At 39.4% G+C, this 25,640-nt stretch overlaps 1 protein-coding gene across 4 annotated transcripts in view; it reads right to left on the reverse strand.

Annotated features, from left to right (window-relative positions):
* ADARB2 (adenosine deaminase RNA specific B2 (inactive)) overlaps positions 1-25,640 on the reverse strand; it is a 309,775-nt gene that overhangs the window by 207,377 nt on the left and 76,758 nt on the right. The window contains exon 1 of one of the 4 annotated variants that reach the window (XM_030497258.1): positions 22,871-22,914. The exons of the other annotated variants lie outside the window; for them this stretch is intronic. The gene's annotated coding sequence lies outside the window, so the exon portion shown is untranslated. Of the gene's footprint in view, positions 1-22,870; positions 22,915-25,640 lie in introns of those variants that run through there. 4 annotated transcript variants of the gene reach the window in all.

Consider the following 25,640-nt stretch of genomic DNA (forward strand, 5'->3'; position numbering starts at 1 on the left):
TGACCCTTGGCTTGGCCGAAGAAGCACTTTCTGTATCTGAGGTGACAAATTTAGATATTACAGGAAGAGAAAGTATATGAAGGGTTTTGCCACTTCCCATTAGCTCCTGGCTATCTCCCCCTTTTTTTTTATTACATTCTGTGATTCCCATATATGTGTGTCTTTGTTCCATGGGAAAGAGGAGGAACAATACCCTTTGTACTGCTGGCAGACAGTACAGGCTGCTTCCGATACAGACACACCACTGCCTTTTGTGTATTCAAAGCATTGCCTCAGCCAGGAAAAGAGACTATGTGAATTCCACCCTCTTGGCCAGTCTATAGCCCTTGCAAGCCTTCACTCTGGACACAATATCCCAACCAAGAGAGTTATTTCGTGTAGTGACCTATCAGCAGCCTCTTTCATCAAGAGGTCACATCAACAAAAGAATGATGCTGACAAAGGTCCTTCCTCTCCTGGTGGCACCTGGCAGTCACAGCAGAAAACAGAAGATGTGGGAATGGGCTCTTGGAAGGAGCATTCACCAAAAGCATCTTATCACTGTGAGTCTTCTGCCTTGTGATTCTACATGAACAGGAACAGAGCCACTATGTCATCCTACACAGAGGCCATCCACAGTATGGTATCCAAACAATGAGCATTAAGGATGAGAATTTCATGAACTTCAGAGATTGATGTTTTATGAAGCATGATTTGGCATGGAGGTCAAAACTTGAAATTAGATATGCAGCCTATAAGTAGGTATCTTCCAGAGGACAAGGTCTAAAGCAGCAAGAGGAAGATGAGCTCCCTCACAGCCTTCCATTGCTACTTTGGGGAGGCTCAAGTTCTTCAGTACAAGGAGGAAAGGAGGAAAGAAAACCAGCAATGTGAAACACTGGGCATCAGGGGATGAGGATTCAGATTTACAGCTCTTCACTGAGGTCACGTGAGTCACCTCAGAGTGCTCTGCTTCCTTTGTCCTACTTCCTGCCTTATTTTGCCCTATTTTCACCAAAGCAGTCAATCTGTTCAGATTTATCAGCACACCCATTGTTCAAGTTAGGCCCGTGTCAGGGCTGCTACGTCACATAGCTAGCAGCAGAGCTGTGCTAGGTAACCCAAGTCCCTGGCTGCTGGTGGCAACCAGGCATTGCTGAGACCTCATTGTCTGTGCCACCCCGGTGAACACTCAGTCTACAGTTCTCGCACAATCTAGCCATGGGACATCTGGAGAACCTCTGCTATGTCCTGCCAATCTACATCTCTCAAAGAGCAACCTCTGGTGGAGAAGCAATGAGGCTTGTTAATACAAAGGCACTGGGACACTGCTCACATGGTTCCTGTGTTCCACAGTTCACACATTCCTGACCTGGGTGACTGGTTCTGGATGAGACACTTCTGCCTGAGTGTACGCTCCCATGATCTTTCTGTTAAACTGTATAGATGGCTTATACATCATATAAGACTGCGTTAGAAAGCAATTTTTTAAAACCAAGTTAATAATGAAGACAAGTGTAGGTTCACTAAAATATGGTGATTTATACTGGGATGGATGCAGCTCTGCAACGTCCAGCTCAGTTGTTTTAAAACAGCTCAGGCTGTTTTACATTCTATTTTCCAGTTCCAATTTGTATTTCTAAGCTTCCATCCCTAGAGAGATGCATACGAGGCAGCTTGACAAAATGCTTACTTCTATGCCAGGACCTATATTTTCATCTTCAGACTCTATTAATTTTGTATCTCTTGCCATGAGTTAAGGTTTGAAAAAAAGACCACTGGCTAAAAAAAAATTATATCTCCATTTGAACATCTTTTATTTAGATGTGCATCTGACAGCATCGCCTCTCAGCATTCAGGTAATGTTCTTAAATTGTGACATTTTCTGTCTGTTTAAGAAACACATTCTTTCTCAATAATGAACTCATGCTTATAATTGCTGTTGCTGTAAAGAAAAAAAAGTAACTTTCCAACACTTTGCCGAGTCTTATGCCCATATTTCCATATTGTACTAAGATATTAGCAATTATTAAGTCAAAAGAGAAAACCAAAATAATTTACATCATCCATCACAACTCACCTGCGTGAGTAAATTACAAGACATCATGGCAAATCAATCACAGGGAAAGGAACAATCCGCATTAAACACTGTATTTGTGTGTATAATCTTTTTAATATTTTCTGACCTCGTATAGCAAAACAGCAGATTGAATTCTGTGAACTTTAAGTAATACAAAGCTGTTTATCCCAAAGTTCCATGGGGAACCACTAATCGAATCAGTTAAACTCAGGACACAGCCATAGGAATAAAAAGAACAGACCTAACTCAGCATGAATTCCAAAATCTGTCATTCAACTTGGTTTGCACAGACAGTACGGTCTTAATACAAGAATCACTTCCTAAGGGTGTATGGATGACACTGTGTGCAAAAGGACTTGGTTGCTGATTGTAGCAGCTAATACTGCAATAGTTGTGCTTAAGGATTTGTCAGTAGATGCCAAGAGACCTTTGTTTTCTTTAGGAAAAAATTAAGCAGCCCCTCTTCCCTTATTGTCAGTCTCAGCTAACAGGGCAAGAAGTGGTTGTTCAGGATGAACCTGTTACCTTCTTGCTTTTGGAGGCAGCCAATGCTCCAGGGCAGGAAGGCACAGGATAAAGGAGAGGATGTGAATGAACTTTTTATCTTCAAAAAGATAAAAAGCAAGCATCGAGTCTAAATTCACCAAGGGAAATGCATTTCCTATTTGTGAGGAACACCAATACAATGAACATACATGTGAATCTGAATTACTGTATTTTACTTTCAGGCTTCCAGAAAAATCAGTGATGCAAAAACCTCCACAGCAGTGGTCTCTCCATCATGCAGAAAGTTTGTGTGCCAAAACAGGCTTGTTCTACTGCGTAAGTACAAGCTACACACATCTACTCTCTGCAAATGCATCATTCTCTAGGAAACAGATCTTAGAAGGTAAAACTTCAGCAGAACTCTTGGCTGTCTCTCCTGAGGTATCCAGCACATGCCTGCCCTCCTGCTGAACAATCACTTGGTATCTTCTAACATTTACATATCCACTCTTATTCTTTCCCACAGTTAAATCCTCTTTTATAGTCCCCTGCTTCAGGGTCACAACTCTGTAGAGACTGGTATTAAGGGGATTCATGCAGGCAGACTGAAAAGAAAACACACCTCAGAGTTAATTTTGATAGGTGCTGCATATACCCATGGCCAATCCGTGCTTCAGAGGATTCCTGGGTGAACTACAATAAATGGAGACCTAAAAGAAAGATGACCTAGTCCTGTTTCACAGATGGAGGACTGGAGCACTGGAAGTGGTAACTGCTGAGGGACTTGCTCAGAATCATAAAGAAACCCTTAAGCACACACAAAAATTTGAATTCAGATCACTCACACTCATGGTAAAATATTTTGGTTTAGGGCTTTTCTGGATTTCCAAGGGTAGAAGGAAATCTGATTTTCTTTTCTTTCTTGGAAAAAAAAAAAAGAATTTATAAAACTCATGAAGTCTTAGCAATAAATGCAAAATAGCCTATTATGAAAAAATGTGCAGCATTACCAATTGTTCAAAAATTACTATGTGTTTGATCTATTATCTTTACTGTTTCTGCAAGTATATACATGTGTATGCATTATAAATGTTATACCCCTCTCTCATCCCCCTGCTCTATTTTCCTTCCTCTCATATGAACTAAGTGTCCTAAATTTAATTTTCCCCCTTACAAATTGGCTGCCCTTTTATGTCAGGAGAGAAAACGCCCACTCAGCATAGCATGAAAGGAACCCGTCTGCGGTTGGGAGGGAGAAGTCGAGGTGCTGCTTTAACTGACTAAATTAAATACAACTAGAGCTCCAAGCAGCTGGCAGGTTTGATTTGGATGTAGGATGCTGTGAGATAGTGATAAGTGAGTGCTCAGGACCAAAGGGAATTAAAAGGCTGTACTTTGGTTTAATGGAGTCACTCTCTTTCTCTGGTGCATCCGCTAAGGACACCGTGCTGGCACGCGGCGATGCCTGCACCACTTAAGCTGCAAAAGGCCAGCTTCTAATAAGGCTGAGCTTTGGGCTCTGAAGGACACAAGTCTATGGCTTTTGAGGGCATCAGAAGGAGGACATCCCATGCTGTTCTTAGCCTCGTCACAGCCTTGTGAAGGAAGGGTCAGCTTTTGCCAGACAGGAGGTTCAGATCCTGCTCTCACACATGGGAAATATCCGCTGATCAGCCCAAGATGTGGTTCAGAGAGTGTAAGAAAAATCATGTTACCCTGAATGAGAAATTTATCTGTCTCTACTAAAAAAATCCTTAAACCTTGTAATGAAAAGAATTACAGACAACAGTTCCCTTCCCCATGTTTTCAGTTTATTTAATAGTGCATTAGACAGCAGTTTGTGTGTAGTCAGTATTCCCTTGCTCTCCCTGGGTATTAGTATTGCTCTTGTTCATGTAAGCGCTTCCCTGAGGAACAATGAAGATGGGAAAACATTTTTAAAGATAAATTCAACTGTAAAACTGTACTATATGTCAGTGTCACCAACAGGCAGGTGTAATGCCTGAAATTGTCTTTCTCTTTCGAAAAGAGAATAAGAATGTAAATGAAACATTGATTTCATAATTAGTACAACAGATTTGACACTTGTCTGCCTCTGGTGACAAGGGGAACTTTCCTTACATTCACGGAATACTATGAAACCTCCTCAAGGAAGATGTTGCAGAAGTGAAGAACTGTGAATGGTGGTGTAATACGCTGTTTCAAACCAGCTACTCAGCAAGACATTTCTGCAGACAGAAAAGGTTAAATACTCAATTTCAAGGCTTTTTATTTGTTGTGTTGGTTTTTTTGTTTTGTTTTTTTGTTGTTTTTTTTTTTTTTTTTGAAAAAAACCCTGTATTTTTCTGTATTTGGAGAACTTAACCTGTAAGTGCCAGAGCATGGAAATATTGGTCATTAGATGCCAACAGTGTTTATTATCATAAGCAATCCCCCTGAATGTCACAATTTCTAGCTAATATTAGTTAGAAGACTGAACACTAGAGTAATTATCATGACAATGATCTTGACAACCCTCATTTCCACCAAGCAGTCATTACAGGATCCTTAGTCTTTTGCACAATTCAAAGCTAATCTTAAATTTTTGTTCTTTTATATATATGTGCCAATCTAACTTGTGTTGTAAAACAACTCAAGAACATGTAAATATATTTGTTTCCTCATGCACAGAGATGCATATTTATGAATAATTTTCTGTGAAACATGTACCAAGGAAAAAGGAGAAATCGTTTTGGATAAGATTTATTAGTTCTGTACAGAGGAAAAAATATCTTGAATCAAGAGTAAAAGTGCCACATAACTTGAATGATTATTGATTTCAAAAGAAAAGCACCAAGTCACATCAGTGCACATTCAGTACAGGCGAAACCAAGAGAGATTCACAATAAAGAATAGAAAAGAAAATATCCCTCCAAAGATGATGACTGTCCAATCAAATTCAGTCCTCTTCTTCACCTTTAATTTATTTTATCTGATAGTTTTTCATTTGCCCTGTCTTGGACGTGAGTTCATTACTACTGTCTAAATTATAACACCAGCCAAAAACCTTAACCATGATCAAGATCCCATTGTGTCAAAAACTGCTGTGGAAAGAGACACTTTCACCAAGTATGTCTTGGAAAAAGTCAACTGTGTGACTAGGAATCAAATGCCTTACTTGGTATGCTTGCCTAAGTGAACAGTGTAAACAAATGGGCTGCATTCATGCAATTAGAGATAGCAATTACGCAGTGAAAGCTATGATTTCAGTAAAATTTCTGCTTGCTTTAAATTGCCAGGATTATGCCCACCACTGCACCATAATTGGTAAAGATGGGAGAAAAATGTAATGGGAAAGTATGATAGTTACAAATTTGAAAGCAATTATTGCAGTCCATAATAAAGATTGTTGTGTATCGGTCTAGCTTTTTTAATTTTTTTTGGTGAGGAAAAGGCTCTTTAAAAGGTGTATTGAAGGTCTTAATGGAGTTTCTATACATCAGTTCTAGAAAAAGGTCTTGTTAAATACTTCATCTGTTCCACCTAGATCTCAAGATATTTCTGTCTGCTTATGTCATACTATACTCTAAACCAATGAAATGATAGTGATTCAATTCAAGTATTTCACTGTATATCTGTATTAAAAATGAGAAGAAATGAATGGCTGTCTCACATTTCCTAGCTCAGCCCAGGACAGGGTCTCTCTGCTGGGAGCTAGGCTGTGACAGCAGTGGCAGGAGGACAGGCATAGCCAATACAACATTACGACCATGTGCTACCAAGTCATAGAAGCCTGTCAGCCTCCTTCTACAACTGAATTAAGGCCATTGAAACAAAGACTATAGGGAGCAGGTCCTCAGAATGCAGTAGTATTTTCTGTTACCTAGGGTTATAGCTTTGGAAGGGAAACATTTCCCTCAGTAATCAAGGGGTGGTGCATTCATCTCTCTTACCCTGAAGGAGCATGTCCATTCACTGCTTTAAAGGCTACCTTCTTCTCTCACAGGATCTGGCCTGTGATGTTCCAGTTCCATACTTCTGTTTTCACAGCAACACTAAAGGGATCCTGAGAGAGCTACCACAGACTGTCTTTAGATTCAGAATGGTTGTTCAGCCTAATCTGGCAAGGCATTTTAGTGGTATAATTACAGACACAGTGGTTAAACCTCTGTAACAACCCTTGGGGATCTCTTATTCCACAATATAATTGCTTTGTCTGGTTATTATATATTATTTAGCTTACGAGGTATGAACCCTGACCTATTCTACACGAATCTCTGGAATTACTTCCTTTTTATAAAGCCAAATACCAGCCGTCCATAGTCCCCCATAACAACCAGCAGCACTCATCCTCTACACATTTTCTCAGAACTCCCACAGCAACACAGATGTGCAGGAAAGAGCAATGAACAAATGGAATTAATATAGGGCAGAAAAGAAAACTCGGTTAATAAAGCAATATCTGGGTACAGTCCACCACAAAAAACAACTTGTTTTCCGTAAGAAATAGGACTGTAATTTTCCAAAGACACCTCAGCAAATAAAATACCTTCCTTATATTGGATTAAACATGATGACAGGAAAAGTAAGCAAATATACTTAGACTTGAGGTAGCAATTCTCTTTCTGGTAGCATTCCTCCTAATTTCTGTAGAATTATTCACTGTCCCTTTTGGATAGTACAAAGTTCCACTGAACCTCATTTTTGCCTGAATTCTAAATATCCTCTAAGACAATAATAGATTTTTTTTCACAGTGTCAGAACATAGTATCTGTGTAAATCCAACCAAACTGCCAGATACTGGTTTACTTTCATGTACATTATTGTCACATGCAATTATACATCAGATGAAAACATATGCTGACTTTTGGCTAAGTATTGAAAAACCTTACAATCATTTTTTTGTGGTATTGAGCTGGCATTCAGCTACCAGAAGTAGTTTTATAATACATAACAATGTATCATACATTTTATTTCATTTGGTCATGTTGGAATTGTTTCACTTCCTCCATTCACTAGGGTTTTCTGGTGGCATCTTTAAAACCAATTATTATCTATCATTACTGCCTGCAAGGAATAGCCATACATTTTCTCACTATAGAAGTAATCAGCAGTAACAATGCAATATCAAGCTGCTACCTTTTTAATGAGCTGAGAAATATATTTATTAATTTATTGTAGCTTCTTGTGTCACAATAAAGATATATCCATTTTTATTTTAATAAAGTCAAAACCATTAAAATTACTCTATCTGTAAAACACATGAATAAGCATTCAATTAACATTACCTGTTATTTGAATGCTCTTGATGAACTACAGACCATGAAGTCCAGCACAGTTTTATAATTTTTAAAAATTACTTTAGAAAATACAAAATAGTAATATTCCAATTAGAAAATTACCTGCCAGTTTCCTGTAATTTAATTACACAAATGATAAAATCCCGAAATGCCTGAACAGACAAAGAATACAAAAGCTGAAATTCTTAGACATTTACAGGTGTCCAAGTTTCACAATTTAGATGTTAAATACTTAAGACCAAATTTAAAAGGCATTTTGCTGTCTAAAGGTGCACACCACTGCGCTGTATCGTTTCCAGTTATGTCCTGGAAATGGAACTCTTACTTAGTTCAAGAGATATTGAGTACGCAGTTCTGAAAACATCTGTATGCCATCTGTGTCTTTAGTACCCTACATTTAGTATCCTCACAGCATTATGTTTTGAAATGAAAACCCTGACGCACAATTTCCATCCTTTTCCCTCTCCATTTGCTTCTACTGCTATTTTGTATTTTCACACAACCCGTACCAGTCTTCTGCATGGTCATGTAGGGATGGCCTCAATTGTCCAGATGTGTCCTACCAGCAGAACAGGCAATATAATGCCCACCTGCAGGGCAGTAGCTCAGTTTGGCTATGAAGTAGCATGGTGTCACCAGGACACTGCCAGTTTTACACATGTCCATTAGCACGCACACAGACATTGAGGGCATTTTCTCAGCAGAAACAAAATGCTGGGAGGTCAGGTGCAAGCAAAGGGCCCTGACCCGCGTGCACTGCAGCAAGCAGTCAAGGCAGGAAAGATGATCCTTCCTTCCAAGCCTTCCCTCCTGCTGCCTCCCAGCATGACAGTGGGAGGGAAAATGCACATTTCAGAGGATTTAAAATTTGAACAGCTGAGCTCGAATGAGAGCTTTTTACCTCCTCAGGACTGTTTCATAAAAGTAACTATTTGTCTTTTTTGTCAAAGATGAGCAAATCAGCAGTGGAAAGCACAGGAAAATATTTCAAATTAAAACCAATGCTTAACTAATTTCATATAAAATTTTGCAATTTTGCCCACTGTTTTTTCATTCTGAGACAATTGGTTTTTTATGAGAGATTTATGAACCTGTGAGAAGAAAAGTATACAGAGATACTGAAGCAATATCATTATTCCCAAATTATTGACCTTATTATATCAACCCTAACGAGAATGCTGCTTTATATTTTAAGAGGCTTCTGTTCTTTCCTGATTATGGACCATCAGTTTTTTTCTATATATTGGCTGTAAACAAAATGGAAAGTATGTTTGGAATCTGAAGTCCATGTATGTTTACTTTATCCAATCAAATAAAAAATACTCGTCATAGCAGTCTAATAGCCTCTTACAGAAACGTGGTGCATTTCATTTACATGATGATGAGATGGGAAAATGGATAGAGTAGTGGCTGAGCACCTTGGGATAGACAGAAAATGATGGAGCCCCATGACACCCTGAACCCTTTAGGTGCAAGAGAACTGCCCCAGTGCCTCTGCTATCTCTGTAGGGAATTCTCTTGAACAGTACACTGCCATACTGTTCATAGGTTCTCCCTCTCATAAATTCATCTAGGTCTTGGCAGATTGGACTAATATCTCACGGGACATGAATATCTCTCCCAGGAGGAGTTTTACTCATGAAGTCCCACCTATGCCAGACCAATACCATAAAGTATCGGTACCATTAAAGTACCATTAGTGTAGGACCCCTACTTTTACCTTCCAGACCCCCAGTAGTATTTTTCAAGACTCATTACATCAATCTAATTTTAGAGAAATGACCAGGTGGAAATTTATGTGCACAGTAGTGTACTCCTGCCTTAGCTGCCATTCTAAATGAAATGACTCATTTTTTTTCTTTTACTTTCTTGGTCACTGTGGCTACACAGCCCTGGTGGGACAGAAGAATGTGACATAACCCTCTGAAACATCTGCATTTTCCTCTATACAATGACCTGTATAGCAGTGTTACTACTAATCCCAAATCAGCCTTTTTTCCTCCAGGGCAGCAGGAATCCTATTGCTATGCATTCACAGGGGAAGGAGAAGTTGCCCTGAATTAGCTATTGGTGCCCAAGCTAGAGACATGTCTCACTCAAGATCTGAAAACTCCTGGGTGGCCTTTCTTCTCTACCTTTTTAGGCACATTTACCACCTGAAAATTCATTTGGCTCAAATAGATAAGTCCACAAGAGCTGGCAAACATATTTCTGCCGCTCTGGAGTGCGTAAGCACTTCCACACATGAGAGGCAAAAAAGTGGCTGATGTGTGAGGTGACATTAAAAGCAAGATCATTGCACTGCTGCCTCTGCAGAACAGAATTATTATTTCCTGCTGTTGGTCTCTGCATGTGAGTTGAGGCTGCAAGCCAGGCTGGTGTCTGCAGCAGAGAAACAGAAAGAAACACGAACATGTTTTCATGCCTTACGGCTGTATTCTGCAAGGCATGGCACATCTTTTTGAAGGTCATTAGCCCCTACAGCTAAGTCAGATCAAACACCTTCTGGCTTTGCACCCCTAAGGAGAAAGCTTCGGCCTGTTAAATGTGTTACTGCCTTCTGGGTAATTTTACACTGACTTTAATTATGCTCCATCTTCATTTGAAAGCCTGATTAGTGTACAGTGTAGTCAAAGCCACATTGCCTGCCCAGCTGTATACAGACCCACATGGGGGAGGATTTCAGAGACATGCCAGAGACATAGCAGGTGCTGAACTAGACCAGGAGTACCTCACACCTGTACCAATCTAGTACCCAGAAAAAACTACTAGCCTCTTCTGTTCTTTCAGGCCCTGGGATGTCTTGACTAACACAATTTAGATGCTGGAAATACTGCTCTGACTTAACACTATGTAATTAAGCCAAATTTCTCATTCATGTTCCTTTATTAAAGGTAAGAGAGTTATACCAACAGAACTGTGCCATTTCATACATAATGAAGACTAACATTGGAATTTGAAGCTGTGGTCCATATATGATGGTACATCAGGAAGAAAAATATGCAACTATTTTCTATTCAGTTTTTATTTTTCTCATGCCAGGGTAGGGGACATTTTTGTTCATTAATACCAAATAAACATTTGTTTCACCCAACTTTACTCCCATCTAGTGCAACTCAAGCAGAACAAAACTCTAGATCACCTTTAATCAAACCAGCTTGTCAATATTTATGTTTTTAATGCTAAGGGCAGAATATGCCAGGATTACTCAACAGGGATTACAAGCAAAACAAAGTAATATATTTCCACCTTTCCACCTTGCTGTGACACACAACTTTTGTTAGACATCATGCACCAGGACAAGCATGATGCCCATGTCGTTTCTTCTTCATTCCAGGAGTACTCGGGTTATTTTTGTATGTTTGTTAACATGCATTTGCACCATTGCTCATTGTTCACTGGTCTGCAGCTCCACACATCCAGGTTTCATTACATGATGAATTTTGCATATGATAGATATTATTTCTGTGTTCTCTGAGTTACCGCTAAACCCATCTTTTTTTCCATCTCCATGTCTGCATTTCTTTAACTGATCACTACTGAGCTGTCTATAGCTATGGGGTCCCCAGTGCTCACCTCTGCCCTTATCACCTATGTCTCTTATCGTTCCATGCCTGAATGCCTCTATGCCCATCCTATGTCTCCATCTCTCGAGGCATCTGCTACAATGCCAAGTACGCATTTCTCTGCATGAAATCGCTATGTTAGAGCCATAAATATCTTATTCGACACAGCATAACTGCTTGTTATTCCATTTATATAAAGCTATTAGTTTTACCATGCAAAGATAAACAAAGTAAAACAAATTAGACATAGCTACCTGGCCAATTAAAGAATCTGCTGTCACAGCTAAACCAGGAAAATCAAAGCTGCAGGCAGGTAAGGAGAAGTTCAGAGAGAGTAAACTTATCAAGCCTCAGTCCTGAGGCCTTACAAACTCAATACAGAGCCTATGACCTGTTACTAGCAATGGCAATACCTGTTACAGGGCTATATGGATAGTGTAATGAAATTACACTGTGCAAAAGGTGGCCTGACCTGTGAAGGTTGCAAAGCTGTGGATTGAGAATGGGGCAATGCCATGGGGAGATCTGATTCTATAGACCTTTGTCACATCTGCATCTGCAAGTTGAGGAAAAGGCATTTTTCTCTCAAGTTAAACTAATAATTTCTTAAAGCTGTCTCAGGGTCCTTAAACTATCCAATCTGCAATCTCTTTAGGAGAGGTGGACCCTGATGAGGTGTTTTCTTTGAGAGCTTGAAGCACAAGCAGGTTCTGATCAGATGAGATGTTGTGCTTTTTGAGCTTATGCAGCACTATTTTTTTTTATATGTCTTTTAGCAATAGTGAGATATTTTATTTTTTCTTGAGGAGCAATTTTTTTTCTTAGATACGTACAGTATTTAAAAGAGTGAGGAACTGGCAAGCAGTCAGTGTTAGAGAAAAGAATGAAGCTGAAGTACCTTCAGCCATCTGGCACCTTAAGTCACTCAGGCAAATACAAATCCCCCTGGTAAAAATATTTCTTGAATAAAACTCAAGTTATGACAGAATGAAAATTTAACATGTGAACTTAACTTTATCCCCAGGTGAATGTCTAGTATTACGGAACTGCAACATCACACGTATCCTTTTTAAAATAAGGTAACATTTGGAAATTATTTTCAGGCTAGGCTTTAGACATTTTGGAGTCCACCAAAATCCAGGACCTAGGCGAGTCCTAAAAATGCAAATTTGTGTTCTCCTTTCATGTTGTCAGTTGTCCTCTTCCTCTATTCCAACCTATATCACTCTTCACTTTGAATCCTGAAGCCACGACTTGGCCCCTGCTTCCTCACTCTGCTGTCCTCATCACATCCCCACTACATTCATCTTCAGGTTCCTGACTTTCATGGCTGGTTTCACATGTTGAAAACTAGGGGCACAGATCTTGGCTTGGTCTCTGCTTTAGAGCAACAGAGATGTGGAAGGGAGTTACCCCTTAGCTCTGCAGCTGCTGCCTCTCTGGGCATCCTTGTACATCCAGAGGAGACTTCAGCCTGCTCAGGAATATGACCAGGTAAGCTGGGTACATGGCCAGGTACCACGCAATAATCTGATGGTCAGGAAACTGTCCTAGATGGTCAGGAAACTGTTCTAGATGGTCTGGACAGGCCTGCAGGGTCCCAGATAATCGCTTGGCTTTTTTGTCTGAGCCTGGCCCTGTCTTTGTACTCTGCTAGTTATAAAAGATAACCAGAATCTATCAATCTTGGGCATAATAACTGCAAATTAAATAGCACTGCACAACTTATTACAAATACAATATAACAGAATAACAAGGCAAATATATTATCTTATCTGTGCACTCTCATATTGCCCGCTTATCTTGGGACTAACAATGTAGTCTTCTAAGCCCTTACATGAGCATCAATATGAACAGCAAAAAGTCCCTCGTGGATCATCAGTTATGTTTCATTAACTGTACCTTACTCCTCGATAAAAAATATTCCCATTAGAGGTGAACTCCAGTTGGAGAAATGAAACTTCTTACCTTTTTTGTCCAGTCTATAACAATCCCTAACCTCAACAGTGAGTCCAGAAAACAAAAACATTACTGCCAAGGTGAACTCCAGTGATCTCCACTGGTGCAGATTTTCGAGAAGACAGGTGTCTGCATCACCTGTGTGTCAGCATTTTATTTCTCTCTACACTTTACAAATTCTAAAATAAACTTAGAACTTGTGTAGAGCATCATACCTGGCAGTGCTGAGTTTCTCCATTTAGCTATAAGTCGGGATGGCATGGACTTAGGCTGGTGCTCCTACTATAACCCACCAGGCAACCTCCTTTATAGAAATAGGAACCTTTGCAGCAAAGTAAACATCTGCACATGATGGATGATCTGAAGCCTTAGGTCTTTCCATTTCACCAACACCACTGAAATGCCATTAGTCATAGCTGTTTGCAGTCATTACATCAATCAAAGCCATATTTTGGTAAATTTTAACAGACACACTTTGCATCCTAAATTATCAGATCTCTGTCTCTCGGTGCTTATGATACTGTTGCATTTTTCTCTGAATTGCTTTCGAAAGAGCATATGCAAAAGTTCCTAGAAATGAAATGACATTGTGCCTGCTTATGCTTTTGCACTAACTTCTAGCAACCCTCTGGAAGAATTAATAGCTAAAACCTATATTTCTAGTTGGTTAAAACAGTCACTAGTGAACAATTTTCAGTTAGAGTGACTGTCCTAATGCCTCATTCAGACAGGAAGAAAGGATGGATTTCAGCCTTTTTTTTTTTTCTTTTAAGGAATAAAATCAACCTAAGCAATTCTTCAGCTTTTATAGGGTTCAGAAAAGAAGGCTTTTCAGGCCAAAATCAGAACAAAATGGAACCATTGTGCACGGCGAGTTTTGGCAAACCTGTTTTTGCTATGTCCTGCAGACAGGACAATCAGGGACAGAGAAGATGTGAAGATAAGGATTTTGTGCTGACAGCCCATAAAGCCAGGCTGCCTCGTCCTTCAGGCAGGACAGGCAGTTTCAGAGTCTGCCAAGAAGCTGGGCATCACTAAGAGAGGGCAGTTTTTTCTCATTTAAGGAGGTGAAGTTTGTCTTCACATCTAAGCAGCACAGCAACAGCTGTGATGAGGTTCAGCAGGTATAATCTGTCCTAATAATGTGGTTGCGTCCAGAACTGGATCTCCAAACAATGTAAATCAAGGCAATGCTATGGGCTTTCATGTACCTGTATACCAGTTGGTGGCACCAGCTGGATCTCTGTCTCATTTCTTTTACATCACTCATGATCTTTTGGCCATGAGAGGCAAATCTAAATATATAATCCTGACCCTACGGAGGACAAGAGGTGCTTTACTTGAAGTCCAGCAAAGTCCCCACACAGAACATGCAGTTTTCAACAAAACATGTGAGCCCTCCCTTCTCAAGGCACAAGAGCTAGTGTTTACAGCCTGTTTTTTCTATAACTAATCCATGTTGGAAGGCAGGGTACTGACCCATGAAATTCAGAGTATGTCCTTGTACCTCTTCTTCAAAACACACACCAGCGTCCCATCACTGAAGATTACCAACAACTGTCAGAGAAACAAACCCAGTGTCTTGATAGTGACACTACAGTGGAGCTACTTTCAGCTAGATCCACCAACCATTCCTAACAACTTCAAACAGCTTCTGCACATTGCCCTGCCTGAAGGGCATGCCATTTGTTTATTTGACAAATAATAGGCAGTTTCTTTCTTTGCCTGTTTTTTGAGAGGATGAAAGTACAAATGTATGGGTACACCTCATACTAGCACCAAACTCTCCTGCAGAGGTCAGTGCACAGGGTATACATTTTGAAGAGCCTTATGAAGCTGGGAAGGGAAGCCTAGTCAAACTGCCAGCCACCCACACCTCTGAATTTTGGAACCAGTTAATAGCATCTACTTTTCTAACTCAGATCCTCCCATATCAAAGGACATGTCATATCTAATGGTGCTGGCTCTGAGCAGTCACTGGAGCTGCTTGGCTGTTGTTGTGGTCTAAAGAATTAATTCAAAACTGTTTCTGTTCCCAGGGATGGAAATGCCAATTCATATCCAAAAAGCAGTAACAAAAAAGGAAATGAGTGCTCACAAATGCAGTAGTACTCATTTCAGTCTAACATCATTATGAATGCCTTTGGCTGTAGGTTCTTTGTGGTTTATAGCTTTATAATTAACAACCTATAAAGACAAAGCAACACACACATGCAGAGCTTTAAATAATTTGGTATACTGCATTATGGTTTTGAACATGTCTTTTAGTATTTCTTTACAACATATTCAGGAGTATATCATTACATAAATTTCTTAGACTGAACTAGACCAGTCTTTTTTTAAACTTAAACTTTATACCATTTTCTTGAAAGCTGTCATCTTAAAAACGCAGTTGTATTTCAATTTAGCTGGGATATATTGAAAGAAAGGAGGAACCTTGTGCTCAATTTTAATGTGTTTTTCAAGGTCTACTGATGTTTGCTATATTTGTTTTCAGCTGGTAAAGGAAAATGAGACAGAAAAAGAAAGTTGAACTGGGTGAGCGGTTCATAAAATTAGTCTGAACTTGCCTAAACAGAAATTTTATGAGTCCCAAGACTCATTTTTCTACTGAATGTTCAAGTCTGACTACGCTACTCCTCTTTCTCCCTATGTCACTTAAAAAATATTATTACCTTTTGTGTGATGAGAGTAAAACATATCCTTAATACATCAATTTTTTCTTTCACACTACTGTAAAGGAAAATCAAGAGAGCCACACTGATGTGAAAAAAAGTGTGAGAGGGATCAGGCTTAGTTACTTCCTGCTAACTAAGAATATAACTAAAAAGAACAATTCAGATGGCTATTGACGGCAAAGAGAGTACTGATAATCTCAACTGTGTTCCTTGTCATGAGCATAGAGCCAAGCCTGACAGTTTCCAAAGGAACTACACTCCCTCAGTACTCAATTCCCCTAAAAGTTCAGGACTCCTGTCCTATTTCAACTCATCATCTTTTTAAACTGTTTCTTAACAAAGTAGTGCCACAAGCAATACGAGCTGGCAGTTTGATTACAGAAACATGGCGAGCAGACTGCCTGTGGAGATCACCTACAGGAGTAATCTCTGCATATCAGCACGGAGATGTATCTGTCTGCAGTGTTAGGTAGAAAAATAAAAGTTCATTTCCCAGAACTGTTCATGGCTTCTTTTATCAGACCTAAAAGTCACTGATTTTTTTTTTTTAGACTTTTACCAAACATATTCAATTTCTAAAACATTCGCATTCTTAGAATTACAATTGTCCTGTCAGACTTCATCAGGAAGATGACATCTGTGTAAAAACCTGTCTAAAAATCATAAGGGCTGCACAAGAGACAGCAGAGAAAAATGCTTACTACCACTAGTTTTAAGCAGAGGGAAATGACAAAACATTATCAGGTAGAGAAGCACAAAATTAGGCAGAATATTAACCCATTTGATTAGTCCTCTGTAAATAAGGGTAGCTCTCCACGTACTACAGTAAAATGTACAAAAATGGAAGGAACGGTGGCTCAGAAGTCTTTTGTTCTCATCCAAATGCATGAAAGGATTGCTTTGATGCTGATGAAGGAAACTGTTTCAAAGGTATGGTGGAGGATATATAACAATCTCTTGTTGTTTATAAAACTACATAAAGTTCTCCTACTATCCAGCAGGCTCTGGACAAAGATGTGATATTTGGAAAAAGTGGTTTATGAGAGCATGAAGGACACGGAGGCATGGGGCAGAGTGTACATCAGAATTATGGTGCTGTTTTCTTCCAGTGTTGATTGGCCTTGACAGTAATTTCTAAAATAATTCTGAAAATCTAAAATAGTGCCAGTGACAGCAGACTACACGAAACAAAGCTGAGGACCTAAATCAAAGCCTTTGGCAGCTCACTGGACACCTCAACCTTACTTTGGACAGCCTGAGGACAAACATTTCTGATGCTGGTAACTAGCCCAAAAGCATGTGCTGCTTCCCCAGCATGTACAGCCCCAGTCCCACAGGCCGCTTCCCACAGTGTTCAACTATAGCTGACTTGGCTGAGTTAGATGACTGAGATGAGACTGTACGTAAAGGATGCCTCGAAACACAGACTTTACCTTTTAGTGATAACTTGGCACTCTTGATATTTTGATACTTGATGAAGAGTGTTCAGATCAGGTAGGAACAGAAGCGTTCCAGGCTTTCCAGTGGTGTTTGTTAAAAACAAAAGCACACACATTTTGACTGAATCTGGAGGCTGGGACTAGAGATGTTGAGTAAATCTTCTCTGATGAGATCTTTATCCTAACTAGTTTGCAAGTTTTCCATCAAACAACATCTGTGAAAAACAGCATAAAGCATTCATGGCATGATCAGGGAGAATGACAAGTGAATTGGTTATTCATCACTGACAGAGTCATGATGGCCCTAGTCTTACAGTCTAACCACATTTCCAAAAGGAAGCAGGTGGATATAAACCAGCAAAGAGTCTGAAAGTGAATCCTGGGAGAAATCACATGGACTGACTGCCCAACCCTCGAGCTACCAAGTTACCCAGGATAACAACATGGCTGTGGATCTGCAAAAGGACATGAGCCAACTTTAAACAACGATGGATACATCCATCTGCTCACCCTCCAAGAGACTCCCTCCACATATGCAATCTGCCAGAAGATTTAATATACCAGAAGTAAATCTGTCTCATGCCTACAGTATTGGTTAAAGCATCAAGTCAGTGCTGCCACCAGCAAACAGTAAGAAAAAAAAGAAATGTTACATGATTGTACAGACCCTTCAGGTTAGATTTCTAGCTCTCCAAAACCCTTAGGAAACACAGTCATCTGACATGCAAGCAGTCAACACTTCACATTAGGTACCTATCTAAAAAACAGTTTTAGTCAAAGGTTATTGTTGCCTTCTTTGTTACTGGTAAAATGTCAAGAGCATGCCTGCTCCCATAAAGTGATGAGCATGAGTGTGTGAGAGAGAGAGAATTAGAGGGAGAAAGAGAGAAACCTGGAGAAGATCAGGCAACATCATTTGTGCTCATTAACTGAAGGAGATGTGTTCTTCTCTGGTAGGAAAGGAGGGCTATTACTGGCAAAACTGTAACCTCAGAGCCAACAAGAAAGTCTCAGCTCTTCTGTGACTAATGTTGGACACCTGGCCAAACAGCCACTTCTTGTCCAAGTAAGCCTGGCTTTGCATATCTATGCCCTGAACTCTACCTGTATTCCTGAGGAGAAAAGTTTGCCTCACATTTTTGACACGATTTTTTTACACAAACTACACATTTTTCCAGTAGACTTTGATTATGTAAGTCCTCTCTTTCTTTATAAAAAGTAAAGAAAATACAAGCTTGAGTCTTGCCATGGCTGAAGTCTGCTGACTATAAGCACAGGGAAAAGTGTGTGCTGTACATCTTGGCTCCATTCAGACTTGCATTTGCTCCAGTCTGGTCTGTGTATGTCCCTTTCTGAGTTATGGTCCTTCAGCATAGATATACTGAATATTCACTGAATATGCGCTGGTGTTGACATAGGTGACTTCTATGAAGTTGTGCAGATAATTAGTGGCTAGATAATTTTCTTAGCTCAAGGGGAATACTAAAATACACAGTGTGCACAGATTTGAAATAAAAACCTGTAGTTTGCTAGCAGTAAAGCTCTTGACAAATATCCAATGCTTCTTAAACACTAATAATACTTTACAGAAGCTTTTTGATACCTAGATGGACAGAAGAGGAATTTCTTTAAATGAAAAGAAAATTATGATCCTTATTAGCAAGCAAGGTTCTAAAAAAAATCAATTCTGTTCTCTTAAAGTTATGACTTCTCAATAGAAAAAGTAAATCCTTTTTAGTAATATTGATTACTATTGTTAAACTGTGAAAGAACAGATTATCCACTCATGCAAATAAGGAGAAGTTCAGTAAGTCCTCTTATAAACAAGTTGTGCTGCTGTGAATATACCAAAGACGGATGACACAAGCCAGCATAGTGATTGGTGTAGTAAGGCACAACCCTTTAAACAGGAGCCTTTGCGAAGCGAAAATGAATTACAGTGTCAGAAAATTTATCTTTTATTATGGGACTCAGTGGTCAATTGAAAACATTCGGGTCAACATAGCTCCTCTTTTCTTTCTCCAGGGAAACCCCACGTACTACTCCCACTATTCATGCCATTTTCACTGCTGAGAAGACTATCTTGTCTTGTGCGTTCTGAGTGCATAGCCCTCACTGCTGTGTTAGGGGTTAAATCAATGGCAGTGCTCCCAAGGGTTTTAGCAAGGCAAAGGGAGAATATTCTTATACCGGCGCATCAGTGTCTCAACATATAGAGGTGGCAATTGTCTGGCTCTATCCTGACAGGTGGATATTTTAAATGGATTATTCAATCCATCTAATCAATTACACCAGTAAACCCCAACAACAAAACCCTAAGTTGCTAATCCAGTAGAGTTACTCACACAACGGCAAAGAGCTCTGGAGGAGTACCAAGGACAAAGTACAATAGCGAGATAGTAAGTCCCAGAAGGAGACAAGCTTGCGAGTTATCCCAACTGGTACAATTCCTGCAGTGCTGCATAGTGAACTGCTAGATGTGGGACCATGAAAAACTCACATGATGAAGAAAGCCTTTAAGTCTTTGCTGACAAGGTAGCAGAGAGCAAGACTGGGGAGACAAATGCCAGTTCTGCCACTGAGTGTCGTTATCCAGTTCATGGGTCAGAACTGGGATAGGCTCCAAAGGTACATGCCTGTCAGTCCTGTTAAGCAGGAGTGAGGATGTTAAAGTTGGTTCCAGAGAGAAGAGATAAAATAGAACAGCAAAAAGTGCATCAAAATAAATAATTTAGCTCAGTGGCAAAAGATTTTTTTAATGTCACAGTTCCAATCTTTGAACTATTTTGGCAATGCCTTCTTTGGCTTATTTGTCACTTGTCAGAGAAGAACTTATCTCCATGGCAACACATTATGTTAAATGTAGGAAGCAGAATCTATGTATCTCAGCATCTAAGCTTATTAAAGCTCATTAAATAGTAACCTAGAGTAAGAGGGGAATAGGCAGCCGTACTGAAGCATTTTTTTCACGGAAAATAAAATACACTAGTAGATACCAACTAAAAACAGAATCTTACATTCAAGAGGCTGAAAACAGCATCCAAAGAGATTTTAAAATAGGAACAGCTTTCTAGGCAGGGGAAGATCTAAAGGTCTGATCAGTACTCTAAAAGAAGTGTGCAGTGAAGAGAAATCAGATGCCGAGACACTTTGTGTCACTCAGGAGGTAGAACAGGAAGAGCAGTACAGAGAGAGTTTTCTGAAACTGGAATCCAGACAAAGGAGTAAAACACACAGTGAATAAGAAAACACATGATCACAGGGACTGAGATTAGCAGCTAAATTCTGCTTGTGGTGGGTGACTTTGACTTGGACTCAATTAACTTCGAGTGGAGGGCATTTGGCACTTACAGGAATGGACCCATAAAGCAGGTGAAACCCAGGACAACTGCACCAAGAACTGGACAGAATAGCTCATATATGGTAAACTCAAAAGAGCTCTGAAATCACTGGTTTTATGCAATCATAACAATTAGCCTTTAGCTGGACAATTTATACACACTAATCAAGTCATTTATGCAAGATCTTTTTTTCCTGTTATTCCTGCAGTGGTGCAAAGCACTGTGCCTTGCTCAGGAAATGCTTCAGCTGCTAGTCAGCGAGTGGTGAGAGATTATTCAGAGCAGCATATGATCTGTCCTTGTGTCTGCAACTGGCCACTGTCAGAGACACTGAGCTCCATGTACATCTGCTGCAAGCCACAGGGACACTCCTAGGTTTTTACAATGCAAATAGTATTCACAAATCTCTGAGCCTTTTTTCACTTCCAAGACCAATGTTTCTAAAGTATATGTCCCTTTTTAACCTGCAAAGGTGTATTGCTGGAGTTTTGCTCTGTACATTAAAAGATCTGTTCAAATGTTGCTATGAAAAGCTACTTGCTAATAGTTGCATCCCTGAGATTACAGACACTCCTGCTACTGCAAGTGAGTATTCCACATTCGGATGAGTGTTTGTGGCTTGCACTTGGTTAGCCAAAAGCTACTAATTCTTGTGTTGCTCTCGACTCACGGCAGACAGTGATGTGTGCTACAGAAGCTGCTAAATACTTTGATTTCCAGTTTCATTCAGTTAGCATTTGGGGTAAGGTTAAAATGTGTTTTTAATCTGTCCAAACTATTTTGCACAACCCTGATAACGAAAAAACCATGAAAATTAATTAACAGCTTATTTTGTCCACTTGGTTCATTTTTCACATGCTTCATTAATGAAATATCTTTAGGCTTCCTATCCACAGCAGGCATCAGGAGACAAATGAAAGTACTAAAATGAATGAACAAGGGGTTTGTTCAAAAGAGTTCCCTCTTGTTAAAAGTTAACCGATCAGGAAAGCAAAGTGAAAAAATGGATCTAAGGCCTGATACAAAGTGAATCACACCACATCTGTTCTTGTACCATATAAGCTGGTGTTGGGCTTCCAATCACAGTTAATTTTATTTATATTAGTCCTCTAGACAGTTTCCATTACATCTTCTGGTAGGAAACAGAAGAGAAACGCAAAGCACAATAGGAATGAATAGCAGAGATATTTGAATGGGTTTTAGTCAGCTGAAAGCTGATGCGTTCCACATTGCTATGGGGAAAACAATCTTGGAGACAGCAACCTTAGAGTCACGGTTACAGTATTATTTTAGGAGTTGCTGGGTTTGCTCAAGCCTATGCTGTGCTTTCCCTGTGTTCACGGCCACCAGCCGCAGCAGCATCTCTGAGACAGGTGCTCCCAGGTGTGTTTTTTACTGTGATGCTAAAAGATAAGGCTCAAATGAAGCCTGAATGATTTACTGTCACACAGATACATGCTTCAGCATTTGCACTTTGTGCATTCCTCCAGTACAGTGATGCACATTTGTGAGCTGGCTATCTCACCTTTCAGACTCTGCTACCTGGACTCACAGTTGCTATAAAAAGGTAGTGGCTATAAAAAGGTAGGGTGAAGTCAGAGTGAACCCATTATGCCAAAATTATTTTCAGGAATGAGAACAACATACATGCGCTGTAGTGACCACTCCAATTAATAAAAGACTGCAACAGAAAACCTACTCAACAGATTAAATCAATACTATCTTAAGGTTCTTTGGGTCCTCAAATGCAGCCAACATTACACAATATGTCCCTTATAAGACACAATTCTATACAGGAAAAATATGATCTCTCTTTCCTTTAAATCAAAATAATCATGCAATGACTTTTTCAAAGCTTGGTCTTATTAGACAGGAGCAGCACAAGAGCCACAGCAACTATATTTTCTGTGTCTGTCTATAACAGACAGAAATTCATCTGCCTGAACAAGAAAATTTTGACACTGGGGTCTCAGAGATGTAAGTCATTATGAGAGGCTACTCTCATCTTTTCAGTATTACTGTAATTTATTTAGGAATCTTTACATGACCATATTAATACTTACAGTAACCTGCAGACTGGTGGTATAACATTCCTTTTCTCAGCTTTTTATAGGTGCTTCTCTATGGTATAAGTGATGACAGTCGGGAGACAGTATATCCCTGAAAGATCTTGCCTAAAGAACAGCGTTTTGATGGAGCAGGAAGGTGAGACGAGACACTTTTTTTCAATTGTCTTCCTTCAGCTTTCAATTTGTTAAAGGAAAAATGCCAATATTCTTCAAAAGTTCCGAGATAATTTCTTCCTATTTTAAAATCAGCTATTTGACACTTCAAAGGATCACTCTAAAGCTGACAACCTGCAGGAAATGACAGCAGAGAACTAATGAGATGCCTTTTTTTTTTTTTTTTCACAATGAGGTGGAATTCACCATTGTTTGGGGATTTATGCAACAGTTCAACCCCAGCTCATCAGACAGAATAATGGTTTCTGCTCACTCCCCACCAAAGCAGAACAAAAGGTAAATTTTTTAAGCGCGTCCTGAACTGCGCAGGGAACAGCCAGTTGGTCAGCAGAACAAGGAACAGACAATACATATTTGAATCTAATGTATTTGGCATTACTATAATAATGAGATTCTAATATGACAATAAATTATAAACACACTTATGTAATTATAAGCACTTTAAAATAATGCTAGGTTTCATTCAAAGTCAGTAATTACTAAACATTAAGATTTTACCTTCAGGATGACCATGTCAGCCTATGTACAATGTGTTTCTTTAAGATATTAATGCTCTTAAAGCTGTGATGTATAAATACGGGTATCTTAGAGGATTCAAATCAGAATCCAGAAAGACTTTTTTCTAAAAAACATGCATTTTTGTCCTGCTGCTATCTAACACACACTAACCTGCACAACAGGTGTTGCACAACCTGCACAACCTGTGTAACAGTGAAGCTATGTTAGTATAAACAGACTACTTATGTTTACAAAGAAGATAACATTACAAGGATAAATACCATCCTGGACTTCTGGGAGGATTCACTTAATGTATTTTTGGGGGGAGTTACCAAAATAAATACCTTAGCTATGTCGCAATATCTAGCTCTAAATATCCACATGATGCTCTATGGCATGGGATTTGTAAATCTGTAAAGAAAATTAAGAGATGCTACATACACAGAGTCCAGATTTATTTTTTTTTTTTTTAAATATGTATATGGACAAACTCCCTTATTTTTCTAAAAAAGCTTTTACCTCAATATTTTCCAAAAACTATTTCTTCTTTGAAGCCAGAGTAGTCTCTAAACAAACACTGCAGCCTGTTCATCTTACTTCTAAATAGCTTTATTTACAATCAGTATAGTATCTAGATTTTTTTCATAAGAAAAAAAAAGAATCTTTCCCTCATTAACACATTTACAGAACTTTCACGTAAGCAATCAATATATATATCTTGGGTTTTTAAGGTTTTTCTACCTACACTTGCAATTTCAAAATTTACTGTGGCTCTCACTTTTCCTTAGAATATATTGTCAGGACAACAGTCCAAATCTTTTCCATAAATACAGATGACAGAAATTAGACCTTAAAAATCTGTGTGCTTTTAAAATTGTAAAAAAAAAGTCTTTACAAGTAGTGATATTAATGTTATAAAATAACATGATTAAATATTACAAAAAAAAATTAGAAAGACTTTTATAATATTCTTGAAAGTATCCAGCCACATAAAGAAGCGTTGCTATGTTGACATATTACCCATTAACTAGCCTCAGCTCCTATTTTGAGGAATAGCACACTGACATTGCCACCAAGCTGACAGAGAGCAGTGTATATCATAAGAACCAAAGAAACAACATGTATGTCAGTTCCAGGTTTCCGCCGCTCCAGGAAAGAATAAGCTGATGAGTTCAATACAAAATAGTATGCTAATTTCTACAAAGTATTATCACTAGTGTCCCTAGAAAAATCACTGCTTTAAGTCTCTATTCACAGAGCAACAAAGTAAAAATCCTTCAACACAAAAAGCCACAGGAACAGGGCTCCCTGAGATGCAAGAATAAAAGAGGACAAGGCTGAGATGTCATTCTCAGCCAACGCACACTACTTCAGCAACTTTTTTTCAGAGAAGAGGTTAAACTTTGCCCTTCAAGTTATCTGCTCAACATGCCTAACTCAGGCAGGGCCAGCAGGTAATGTCCTGTAGAGTTATTACAGGAAACTAACTCACTTCTGAGCCTTTCAGCCTCCCAGTAGTCATAGCCCTGCCAGCCTATGACTACTCTTGAGCAGGACTACCTCCTTCATTTCACAATCGCTTTACTGGGAGACGTCCAAAGCCAGTGCCGTTGCCCTGCCACCATCAGGGTTGGGTGGCTTATGTCTCCCTCCCACCAGTGGGCAAAGATGAGGGGCTCTGCCTCCCAGCAGTGTAGGACATCACCTTCCACCTGGCACAGTGCTATCCAGGAGCACCTACTCCATCACTTTGGTTTGGACAGTGCTTGGTGGCTGGCTGTGCTGCCATCCTGCCACCATGGGGAGGTGAAAGCACAGCTAAGGATTCTACTAACAGTCTTCCTGAATGGGCCTATAAAAGTAGCATGGCCTCTTTCTTTAATAAACGTATTACACTTCTAGAAAAAAAAAAAAAACTAGTTTTCTCCAGTCAAACTAGATTAATTTTCCTTTAAAGCTATTTTAGTTCGCTCAAGCCATCTTGAGTATGCTGTATAAATGAATTGGGAATGACAGTTTCTCCAGGAAGGGGATAGGTGACCATGTTGTTTTCTTGTACAGTACATACTTTCTGAGAACAAAGAATAAAAGC

Source organism: Strigops habroptila, chromosome 1 (assembly GCF_004027225.2).
Source record: "Strigops habroptila isolate Jane chromosome 1, bStrHab1.2.pri, whole genome shotgun sequence".
Lineage (NCBI taxonomy): Eukaryota > Metazoa > Chordata > Aves > Psittaciformes > Psittacidae > Strigops > Strigops habroptila.